This window comes from Cherax quadricarinatus, chromosome 3 (genome assembly GCF_038502225.1).
Source record: "Cherax quadricarinatus isolate ZL_2023a chromosome 3, ASM3850222v1, whole genome shotgun sequence".
Taxonomy (NCBI): Eukaryota; Metazoa; Arthropoda; class Malacostraca; order Decapoda; family Parastacidae; genus Cherax; species Cherax quadricarinatus.
In genome coordinates, this window is record NC_091294.1 from 38,757,386 (window position 1) to 38,769,977 (window position 12,592).

General features: G+C 44.2%; 1 protein-coding gene across 4 annotated transcripts in view; it reads right to left on the reverse strand.

The window, feature by feature from the left end:
- The window catches only part of LOC128684057 (uncharacterized), a 513,285-nt gene extending 501,834 nt beyond the window's left edge, over nt 1-11,451 (reverse strand). For 2 of the 4 annotated variants that reach the window (XM_070091283.1, XM_070091277.1), the window contains exons 1-2: nt 11,411-11,448; nt 539-1,401 (exon numbers count right to left, since the gene is read on the reverse strand). The gene's annotated coding sequence lies outside the window, so the exon portion shown is untranslated. Of the gene's footprint in view, nt 1-538; nt 1,402-11,410 lie in introns of all 4 variants that reach the window. The other 2 variants (XM_070091274.1, XM_070091290.1) reach the window with 2 other exon arrangements.
- Nucleotides 11,452-12,592: the final 1,141 nt, after the last annotated feature.

Genomic DNA, 12,592 nt, shown 5'->3' on the forward strand with positions numbered 1-12,592 from the left:
ATCACCTCCCACACCCACAACGACTGGCGAAACCTCTCGGAGCGAAACGTTTTCTTATTAAATGTATTAATCTGTGCACAGGTGTTGCCAGCCACAATATTTTCGCTAAAAGGTAGTATTCGAAAAAGAAAAAAAATTCATTAACAATGACAGCACGGTTGCAAGACGAGCTTTCCTGTTAAAGTTTTCTAACGGGTTGCAGTTGGTGACCTCTGCTAACATTACCAGTCCAGTATGTGAGAGGTTTTGGGAATTCCTTGTTGAGGTTACCACAATAAGTTAACTGGGTGGCTGGGTCGAAATTTCTTACGTCCACTTCGACTCCCTGTAATTCATGAAGAAAATGCAGATAAAAGAATTGGTAGTGCTAAAGAAAGAGAAGCGTAGTGGCACTTACAAGTTAAACAAACCATACCACGGGCGGGGATAGAACCCACGATCAGAGATCAGTTTTGAGACTCTCTGATCGCGGGTTCTATCCCCACCAGTGATATGGTTTGTTTGCAATTGTGTCATTACGATTTCGTGAGTCACTTACCAGTTAAATGGTGGGCAGCTAAGCTTGTAGGAAAGATGGTCTGATCCCACTAACACTCGTCCCTCCGTCAGTCTCCAGGAAGGTAGCGGAGAGAGGCACAGCAGACTCCTCGAACTGGTTCACTCTGAGACGGTAATAATCCATACCACTTTGGTGCACTAGATGAGGTCGTCTTAGCCTCTTAAGAATGCTGGATAGTCTCCCTGCGTTGCTGTCATGCTGTTCAACACGTCGAGCACGTTTCCACACCATCAAAATGTATTTTCACTGATGTAAACTTCCTCAGTGAGTCGCAGTGAAAATCTCAAACATCTTATCCAAAACGTCTTACCTTTTAAGATTTCTTAGCGTTCAAAGAGCACTATAATTCCAGCAATGTTTCATATATACTACAAGATTACACGCACAATTCTCAGTGCATTTGCCTTACTGCAGCATTGAAAGTTGAGAAATAAATTGCAAACAACAGTAAATTACGCAAGATATCACGTCTTCCCTGTTGTACCTGTCCATGTGTCCAAGACACCGAGACTGTGAGGCTACATCTCAACACCTGGACAAAATGCAGGTACCTCCGCCAGACTCTATCTGCTAGACTCACCAGGAGTCGCTGCTACACAGACTTACGCCACCTGACGGTACGAGGGCGGCGACGCAGTGAAGGCCAGGAAAGACGCTCTGCTCTTCCCGGGTCACACAGCGTTCCTTAACTCGGCTTTTCAAGAATGAAGGAAAGTTTGGGAGATAGCGAGGCGGTATGGACTAGCCTCGGCTCACCTCAGAACCTCCACTAAATTCGTTAGGTCTGTAATATACAGTGTTCCAACACGACACTCCACTCCACCTGCTGCTGTCTGTAGTAACTGCTTGCAAAACCATATTGTTTTATTAATTTTGTTTTAAATTATGTTGCTTGTTTTACAGGTGAGCGGTTTTAGGTGAATGCAAGCGAATACGTGATAATAATACTACTGACGTTCGCTACTTTATAGTCCCTTAACCCAGCTGGTGATTACTGTATATCGTACTAAGAGCCATCTATTATTTAAAATTCGCATTATTCACGATAAAAGTAACGTATTCTTCAAGAGAAAATTCTCAATAAAAGTGCATCTGTCTGTCTGTCTGTCTTTGTCTGTCTGTCTCCCTCTCTTGCTCTCTCAATCACACACACACACTTATATATATATATATATATATATATATATATATATATATATATATATATATATATATATATATATATATATATATATATATATATATATATATATATTATATATATATATATATATATATATATATATATATATATATATATATATATATATATATATATATACATACATATATATATATATATATATATATATATATATATATATATATATATATATATATATATATATATATATATATATATACATATATATATATATATATATATATATATATATATATATATATATATATATATATATATATATATATATATATATACATATATATATATATATTGTAGTTCTTACAGTTTTTTTAGCGTGAACTAAAATGGAATAATTTTAAAAATCAGTGTCGGAGAGACCAATTTATTTTTTATAAAGTTTGTCTTCTCGATCCATCCATATACAAGGCGTATAAAAACACATCGAATGACGCAGTTTAGCTTTCTTTCCCTGGGTGCACCGGGAGCCAGGGCAAGGCCTCGATCACATGACCAAAAGTTCCATTTAGCAGGCCATCGTATGACTGATCCTCACCTCAGTGCCGCCTGAGCTGCTAGTTTATTGTACACCCGCAGCTCATCCTGTGAGTGGTAACTCCAAAACAAAAAAAAAAAAAGAAAAAAAAAACAGGATTACAGAGGTCACAAATGGGTCTTTGTCAGACCCAGCTGGTAACAGTTTCATTTCACATATTACAACTTCATCAAACAGGTAATCTACACAATATGTAGATACGATTTCAAGAAAATTCAATTAGCCTGTGAGTTTAAATTAGGACTCACTTCTCATGGCTTCATCCTCCCCAACCCGTTCCGTGATTCGTCTGCAGCTGTGAATTACTATTTCGTGAGTCATTTCAGACATCATTAACAATGGAGTGACTTGCCCCTTTGTTTGAGTGTCTCTAAATGGCCGGATGTTACAGTGTATGGCCCTGTCTCTCCAGATGTTGCAGTGTATGGCCCTGTCTCTCCAAATGTTGCAGTGTATGGCCCTGCCTCTCCAAATGTTGCAGTGTATGGCCCTGTCTCTCCAAATGTTGCAGTGTATGGCCCTGTCTCTCCAGATATTGCAGTGTATGGCCCTGTCTCTCCAAATGTTGCAGTGTATGGCCCTGTCTCTCCAAATGTTGCAGTGTATGGCCCTGTCTCTCCAAATGTTGCAGTGTATGGCCCTGTCTCTCCAAATGTTGCAGTGTATGGCCCTGTCTCTCCAAATGTTGCAGTGTATGGCCCTGTCTATCCAAATGTTGCAGTGTATGGCCCTGTCTCTCTCCATACAATATTTCACATCATCTCCATCACCATACTCACTATATGTTGCCAGAGACACCTATAGCTTAGCCTCTGTCTAAGTCTTGTGGTTTATTGACCTTCTTACTCTCTCCACAAATGTGTTTAACTCGACACATTTCTTTATCATGGTAGTGAATGTGCTGTTTTCAATCTGTATTGTTCTTTGTAAGATAAGATAAGATTTCGTTCGGATTTTTAACCCCGGAGGGTTAGCCACCCAGGATAACCCAAGAAAGTCAGTGCGTCATCGAGGACTGTCTAACTTATTTCCATTGGGGTCCTTAATCTTGTCCCCCAGGATGCGACCCACACCAGTCGACTAACACCCAGGTACCTATTTGCTGCTGACAGTTCTTAAACGTCGGTGTGAGTAACCGAACTTATAATAGACGTTCACTTGTTTAATACTTGTTTAGGCAGGATGTGTGTGTGTGTGTGTGTGTGTGTGTGTGTGTGAGTGTGTGTGTGGGCGCGTGCGTGCGTGTCTGTACCGAGAAATAAATAGTTCTTAAGAAGTGAACGAGATTCTAGTCTCTTATAAGGAGAGATATTTGCCTGGTGTTTTCACTTTGATTCCTTGAGGGTGATAAGGAAGTATTTATCCATACATTGCGTCACGCCCACGTGGGTGGAGGTTGGCGCCACGCCCACCTCCCATACAAGCATTAGTGCTGACCATTTGTGCTTATATAAAGTGAGGAAGGTAGGGTTAAGAGGAAGAAGAGAGTGAAAGAGGAGGAGGAAGAGGAAGAAGAGAGTGAAAGAGGAGGAGGAAGAGGAAGAAGAGAGTGAAAGAGGAGGAGGAAGAGGAAGAAGAGAGTGAAAGAGGAGGAGGAAGAGGAAGAAGAGAGTGAAAGAGGAGGAGGAAGAGGAAGAAGAGAGTGAAAGAGGAGGAAGAGGGCTGTAGGATGAAATACAGAGACAAATTGTCACTGCACGTTCCAGTCACCGTATGTATCCCTCCTGGTCACAGACCGTGCCCCCGGGGGCGTTGACTTCCCGACACCCTCTCCATATATAGGTATACTCCAGGTATATTCCTTCTCACTGACGAGTGTTTAGTATACTCCTGGTGACAACACTGGCATCCAGTATGACACTGACTCTACATCAGGTTTTCTCTCTCTCTGACAAATATTCATTAAACATCTTGTTATGTATTGGTTCCATCTCAGGTGCAACAGTCTCATGATAACCCATATTCAGCCTTGGAGAAGAGGATAAAATGGCTTCCAGCAATAATCTTAGATTTTTCTCCTTAAAGCTGTGAAATTACTTACTGTAACCATCCTATGTTTGTATTTGTACGTAAATGCGGGTACATATACAAAGTGTAATAGCAATGACGTCCCACATTATCAGAATCTGGTAACTTGTGGATTCACACACAACTGCATATCCCAGCCAACATGGGTTTAAAACAGGTCGCTCTTGCCTCTTACGGTGGCTTCTCAATTTCGAGCGTGTTAGACAGAAGCGAGTGGAGACGAAGGTTTTTATGACTTGACTTTCTGTTGGAGTGTGAGCAGGGTAACATTTATGAAAGGAATCAGGGAAACCGGCAGGCCGAACTTGAGTCCTGGAGGTGGGAAGTACAGTGTCTGCACTCTGAAGGAGGGGTGTTAATGTTGCAGTTTTATAACTGAAGTGTAGGTGTGCCTTTGGCAAGACAGTGATGGAGTGAATGATAATGAATTTCCTTTTCTGGTCACCCTGACTTGGTGGGAAACGGCCAATGTGTTTATATATATATATATATATATATATATATATATATATATATATATATATATATATATATATATATATATATATATATATATATATATATATGCAAGGAATTCGCAAGAGCAGGCGAATTATACACAAACACTGATCTCTGGCTGAAGGAGACTCGAACATACGAACCTTGGAACAAGGTACGCAGTGCTTTACCAATCTACCCACACTGGACCAATACCTTGGAGTCCAGCTTGCGCTAGACTTTGATCCAAGGCAGCCAGCTTTCAGGGAGAAGGCTTACAGCTTTTCATCTCATCCCTTGCAGGCATCAGCCTTACTCGAGATATTAACAATGCAAGGAATTCGCAAGAGCAGGCGAAATATACACAAACACTGATCTCTGGCTGAAGGAGACTCGAACCTACGAAGCCTTCTCCCTGAAAGCTGGCTGCCTTGGATCAAAGTCTAGCGCAAGCTGGACTCCAAGGTATTGGTCCAGTGTGGGTAGATTGGTAAAGCACTGAGTACCTTGTTCCAAGGTTCGTAGGTTCGAGTCTCCTTCAGCCAGAGATCAGTGTATATATATATATATATATATATATATATATATATATATATATATATATATATATATATATATATATATATATGCAAAACAACCACTCTGAAAGAATAGAGAAATTCCAAGCGCTTTCGTGACTACTCACATTATCAAGGATAATGTGAGTAGTCACGAAATCGCTTGGAATTTCTCTATTCTTTCAGAGTGGTGGTTTTGCATATTTTAAAATCACCTGTTTACTGTGATCTTATTGCAAATATATATATATATATATGTATATATATATATATATATATATATATATATATATATATATAGATATATATAATTCCAAAGAGGAACTGGAAATGTCTCTGGCGCATCAAGGTTTGTTATAGGAACGCTGTATTTACATGTTTATATGCCCTGAGGTGTTAAAGGAAATTGGCAATGTGCCTGTACCTGTGTCATTGGCCCTGGCAATGTGCCTGTACCTGTGTCACTGGCCCTGGCACTCAACTCGGTTTTTGGCGGGGTTGCCGCTTTGCACGTATGTGGTGGTGACCCCTTATCCTGACTCTCCCATTTGCTGTCCAGGTCTTTCCACTTCCTGACCACTCAGAGGCTGGAGAAATAGTTCCTAATATCTCTCGAACTCACCTGTCTGTTTAACGTCAAGCTGTGCCCTCGTGTCCCATGAATATTTGTTTCTAGCTTCTCTGCTCTCTTCCTTGCTTTCTACTTTTCACTGTTTTATACATTCTTCTACAATCTTGCAATTTTAGCTTTTGCCTCATTGTATCTCTGAGTGAACCATCTGTTCGCTCCTTTTCATTCCATTGTTTTTTCTGCTCCTGAGCACTGTAAGAATTTCTCCTCTGCTACCCGGCCCTTTCCAGCTACGAAATCAATTTCATTCATTATTTTTCATTCTCTCTCTCACTGCACTGCATCCAAAAATTTTCTCATACTTGTTTAGTCTGTTCTTTTGATGTCCGGTTTCCCCCTTCATACGCTATGTTTCTCTCCAAGTTTACTCTCACGGGGGGCATTGGCAACTCAGAACTGTTTGGTCACTAACACACTGGGGTCTCTCACATTCCATTTCACGTACATCACATTTGCTGGTTCTTCCCTTCTCTCTTTGATTATGTCCCAGACATGTTGCCACATAAAGTTACTCTTCTCCAACTCCATCATCTTACTCCTCCACGTTTCTGGTTCCTAGTGTGGATCACAATTCTCTCACCATTTTCTTCCTATTAAATTTTCCGTGCTGAGTAGTTCTGTATTGGTCATCAGATCCTCTTGCCTCCTCTACTGTGGTATCCATCATCGCTGTGCTACCATTGTCATATTCCTGTCTTAACTTCCTGTTGGTTAGTATCGAGCTGAACGTCACTAACGTCTTTTTTGGGGTCCTCCAGTCTAGTGCCTGGTGGCTATTCATTTGACTCCCCTCAGTTTCTTCCTCTAACCTCCTCAAAACCTGACTGATTTTCTATTCCGTTTTCTCTATCCTTAATCATAATTTAATATTCAGTTGGGGAAAATGATGATTCTATCATTATCACCGGTTTTGTCTCTGAGTGATATATTGCCTGGTTTTTGCCTCTGCTCTTCGCTCATTCCATTCACCACTAATGTTTGTTATCTCATCTGCATCAGTGAATGAAAGTTTCAGTTTCCTTTCTCTTACTGTGTTCCGATTTTCAGGATCCTGGTTGCCTAGTCCTTGATCATGGAATAATGGAGGTGGGAGGGAGCATAGAGGAAAGTGGGGGATGGGGACTATAAGGGCGATTGTGGAGAAGGTTCTTACACTGGAAAAGATCAAGATTTTGGATATAGGTGTTGGAGAATGGAATCTAGAGTATGGTGTGTTTGGGGTATGGGAGGGGTGTCTACCTACCTGGAGGGTATTCCAGGGATCAACGTCCCCGGGGCCCGGTCCACGACCAGGCCTCCAGATGGATCAGGGCATAAGAGAAAGAAAATTACTGTTTTGTATTTTGCCTTTTTATAATTACAATTTCAAAGCCCTTCTCTGCTCTTCTTCTAGTAGTAGTAGTAGTAGTAGTAGTAGTAGTAAAACCAGGATTGCAAACTACTTGGATTCCCAACAATTGTACAATCCATGGCAACATGGGTTCAGAGCAGGTCGCTCCTGCCTCTCGCAACTACTGGACCACTATGAAATGGTCTTGGATGCAGTGGAAAACAAACAGAATACAGATGTAGTATACACAGATTTTGCAAAAGCCTTTGAAAAGCGCCTTCATGGTGCACACAAAATGCGTTCTAAAGGGATAACTGGCAAAGTGGGCAGATGGATCTTCAACTTTCTAACCAGTCGAGCGCAAAGAGTAGTGGCAAACAGAGATAAATCTGAAGCTACCATAGTGGAGAGCTCTGTTCCACAAGGCACAGTACTCGCCTCGGTCCATGACCCTGCCTCACGGTGGATCAGGGCCTGATCAACCAGGTTGTTACTGTTGGCCGCACGCAATCCAATGAACGAGTCACAGCCCGGCTGGTCAGGAATTGACTTTAGGTGCCTGTCCAGCGCCTTCTTGAAGACAGCCAGAGGTCTATTGGTGGACAGTCCCCCCTACGTATGCTGGAAGGAAGTTGAACAGTCTTGGGCCCCTGACACTTATTGTGTTGTCTCTTAGCGTACTCATGGCGCCCTTGCTTTTCACTTTGGGGGGAGGGGAATGTTCATTCACTCAAATAAATCCAGCCAGCTTAAAGCTATTAGTGAAATTGAAAGAAATTCAAAATATTTCTTTTCATATGCCAAAAACAAGGCAAATACCACATCTAGAATCGGGCCCTTACTCAGACAGGATGGGACTTACACAGATGACAACAAGGAAATGAGTGAAATATTGAAATCCCAGTACGACTCTGTGTTTAGTGAACCACTAATCGGTCTGAGGATCGACGACCCAAATGATTTCTTCATGAATGAGCCTCAAAACTCCATAAATGTATGCCAGATTTCCGACATTACCCTAACTCCGATAGATTTCGAAAAAGCCATTGACAACATGCCTATGCACTCAGCCCCGGGCCCAGACTCGTGGAACTCTGTTTTCATTAAGAACTGCAAGAAACCCCTCTCGCGTGCCCTAAGTACACTATGGAGGAGGAGCTTGGACATGGGTGAAATTCCACAGTCACTTAAAACAACGGATATAGCCCCACTCCATAAAGGTGGCAGCAAAGCATTAGCTAAGAACTATAGACCAATAGCTCTGACGTCCCACATCATAAAAATCTTTGAAAGAGTGCTAAGAAGCAGGATTGCAAATCACCTGGATTCCCAAAATCTGCACAATCCAGGGCAACATGGGTTCAGGGCAGGTCGCTCCTGCCTCTCACAACTACTGGATCACTATGACATGGCCTTGGATGCACTGGAAGAAAATCAGAATGCAGATGTAATATACACAGACTTTGCAAAAGCATTTGACAAATGCGATCATGGCGTAATAGCCCATAAAATACGTGCTAAAGGAATAACTGGGAAAGTGGGGAGATGGATCTTCAACTTCCTAACAAATCGAACACAAAGAGTAGTGGTCAACAGAGTTAAATCGGAGGCTGCCATAGTGAAGAGCTCTGTTCCACAAGGCACAGTACTCGCCCCCATCTTATTCCTTATCCTCATATCAGACATAAACAGAGATATACACCACAGCACCGTATCATCCTTTGCGGATGATACTAGGATCTGCATGAGGCTGTCATCTGCTGAGGACGCGGTTAACCTCCAAGAAGATATAAACAAAGTTTTCCAGTGGGCCACGGTAAACAATATGATGTTCAATGAGGACAAATTCCAACTACTCCGTTATGGAAAACTGGAGGAGATAATAACTAGAACAGAGTATACTACTGACTCCGGCCATACAATAGAGTGGAAAAATAATGTAAGGGACCTGGGAGTAGTAATGTCTGAGGATCTCACTTTCAAGGATCACAACAGTGCCACGATCGCACGTGCAAAGAATATGATTGGATGGATAATGAGAACTTTCAAAACGAGAGATGCCAAGCCCATGATGATCCTTTTCAAATCGCTTGTTCTCTCTAGGCTGGAATACTGCTGTACATTAACATCTCCATTCAAAGCAGGTGAAATCGCAGATCTAGAGAGTGTACAGAGATCCTTTACTGCACGTATAAGTTCTGTCAAGCACCTTAACTACTGGGAACGCTTGGAAGCACTTGACTTGTACTCGTTGGAATGCAGGAGGGAGAGATATATCATAATCTACACTTGGAAAATCTTGGAAGGAATGGTCCCAAATCTGCACACAGAAATCACTCCCTACGAAAGTAAAAGACTGGGCAAGCGATGCAAAATGCCCCCAATAAAAAGTAGGGGCGCCATTGGTACACTAAGGGAAAACACCATAAGTGTCCGGGGCCCAAAACTGTTCAACACCCTCCCATCAAGCATTAGGGGAATTGCCAATAAACCCCTGGCTGCCTTCAAGAGAGAGTTGGACAGATACCTAAAGTCAGTGCCGGATCAGCCGGGCTGTGGCTCGTACGTTGGACTGCATGCGGCCAGCAGTAACAGCCTAGTTGATCAGGCCCTGATCCATCGGGAGGCCTGGTCATGGACCGGGCCGCGGGGGCGTTGATCCCCGGAATAACCTCCAGGTAACCTCCAGGTAACCTCCAGGTAACCTCCAGGTATTCTACCCACTCAACGTATGTAGCTATCCAGGTCACCATATATTTTTTTTTTTTTATCAGTTGAGACATCAAAGCCATTGGTGTTGCTGCCAGTGTTGTTGTTGCCAGTGTTGTTGTTATCAGTGTTGCCAGTGTTGTTGTTGCCAGTGTTGTTGTTATCAGTGTTGCCAGTGTTGTTGTTGCCAGTGTTGTTGTTACCAGTGTTGCCAGTGTTTTTGCTATCAGTGTTGCCAGTGCTGTTGCCAGTGTTGTTGTTATCAGTGTTGCCAGTGTTGTTGCCAATGTTGCTTTTGCCAATGTTGTTGTTGCCAGTGTTGTTAATGCCAGTGTTGCCAGTGTTGGTGTTGCCAGTGTTGTTAATGCCAGTGTTGCCAGTGTTGCTGTTGCCAGTGTTGCCAGTGTTGGTGTTGCCAGTGTTGCTAATGCCAGTGTTGCCAGTGTTGGTGTTGCCAGTGTTGCTAATGCCAGTGTTGCCAGTGTTGGTGTTGCCAGTGTTGTTAATGCCAGTGTTGCCAGTGTTGCTGTTGCCAGTGTTGCCAGTGTTGGTGTTGCCAGTGTTGCTATTAGTGTTGTTTTTGCTACTGACGAAACATTTTTCATCAAAATTTGCATATTTCTTGGATGATTATATTTTAAGAATTTTCATTTCTACTCTTTTTTTTTTTTTTCAATGGCGGTACATTTTTTCCAAGTCCAGGTTGATACCATTTGTGTGTCCACTGTACAATCTCTACATGTCCAGTAGTGACCATACATTTCCAATACAGTTTCCAATACAGGATTCCTACGTGTCCACCAGGGTTCATACGTGTCCACCAGGGTTCCTACGTGTCCACCGGGGTTCCTACGTGTCCACCAGGGTTCCTACGTGTCCACCAGGGTTCCTACGTGCCCACCAGGGTTCCTACGTGTCCACCAGGGTTCCTATGTTTCCACAGGGTTCCTACGTGTCCACCAGGGTTCCTACGTGTCCACCAGGGTTCCTACGTGTCCACCAGGGTTCCTACGTGTCCACCAGGGTTCCTACGTGTCCACCAGGGTTCCTACGTGTCCACCAGGGTTCATATGTTTCCACAGGGTTCCTACATGTCCACCAGGGTTCCTATGTTTCCACAGGGTTACTACGTGTCCACCAGGGTTCCTACGTGTCCACCAGGGTTCCTACATGTCCACCAGGGTTACTACGTGCCCACTACAATCTCTACATTTCCACTGGGGTCTTTTTGGTTACTTCTACACCATTCACCTGCGCCAACTTGTTCACTATAGACAGACCGCTTATACTGCACTCGGTGCCCGTATTTACACTGTACCCATGTCCACTACACGTAAGCGTGTCCTGACACAGGTGCCCCGGGGAAATATTCGCACATACACTGTGTAATGTTTGGCAGGCATTGCCAACTCGACTAGTGATGCCCAGCTCTGCCTCGCTGTTTACCCCACCTCCGGGGCGGGGCACGGCCCACCCACAATCCACTGCCTGGCCATGCCCACCCTTAACGTAACCCTCTTCCCCACGTGGCCATGCCCACCCACAACCAAGCCACCACACCCTCCAGGCCGCCTCCACCCACTGGCGCTCCTGGCCAACTTCATACACAACCGCCTCCACCCACCCCTACATTATGACCGCCTCCACCCACCCCTACATTATGACCGCCTCCACCCACCCCTACATTATGACCGCCTCCACCCACCCCTACATTATGACCGTCTCCACCCACCCCTACATTATGACCGCTTCCACCCACCCCTACATTATGACCGTCTCCACCCACCCCTACATTATGACCGCCTCCACCCACCCCTACATTATGACCGCCTCCACCCACCCCTACATTATGACCGCCTCCACCCACCCCTACATTATGACCGCCTCCACCCACCCCTACATTATGACCGCCTACACCCACCCCTACATTATGACTGCCTCCACCCACCCCTACATTATGACCGTCTCCACCCACCCCTACATTATGACCGCCTCCACCCACCCCTACATTATGACTGCCTCCACCCACCCCTACATTATGACTGCCTCCACCCACCCCTACATTATGACCGCCTCCACCCACCCTTACATTATGACCGCCTCCACCCACCCCTACATTATGACCGCCTCCACCCACCCCTACATTATGACCGCCTCCACCCACCCCTACATTATGACCGCCTCCACCCACCCCTACATTATGACCGCCTCCACCCACCCTTACATTATGACCGCCTCCACCCACCCCTACATTATGACCGCCTCCACCCACCCCTACATTATGACCGTCTCCACCCACCCTTACATTATGACCGCCTCCACCCACCCCTACATTATGACCACCTCCACCTACCCCTACATTATGACCGCCTCCACCCACCCCTAAATTATGACCGCCTCCACCCACCCCTACATTATGACCGCCTCCACCCTCCCCTAAATTATGACCGCCTCCACCCTCCCCTAAATTATGACCACCTCCACCCACCCCTACATTATGACCGCCTCCACCCTCCCCTACATTATGACCGCCTCCACCCTCCCCTACATTAAGACTGCCTC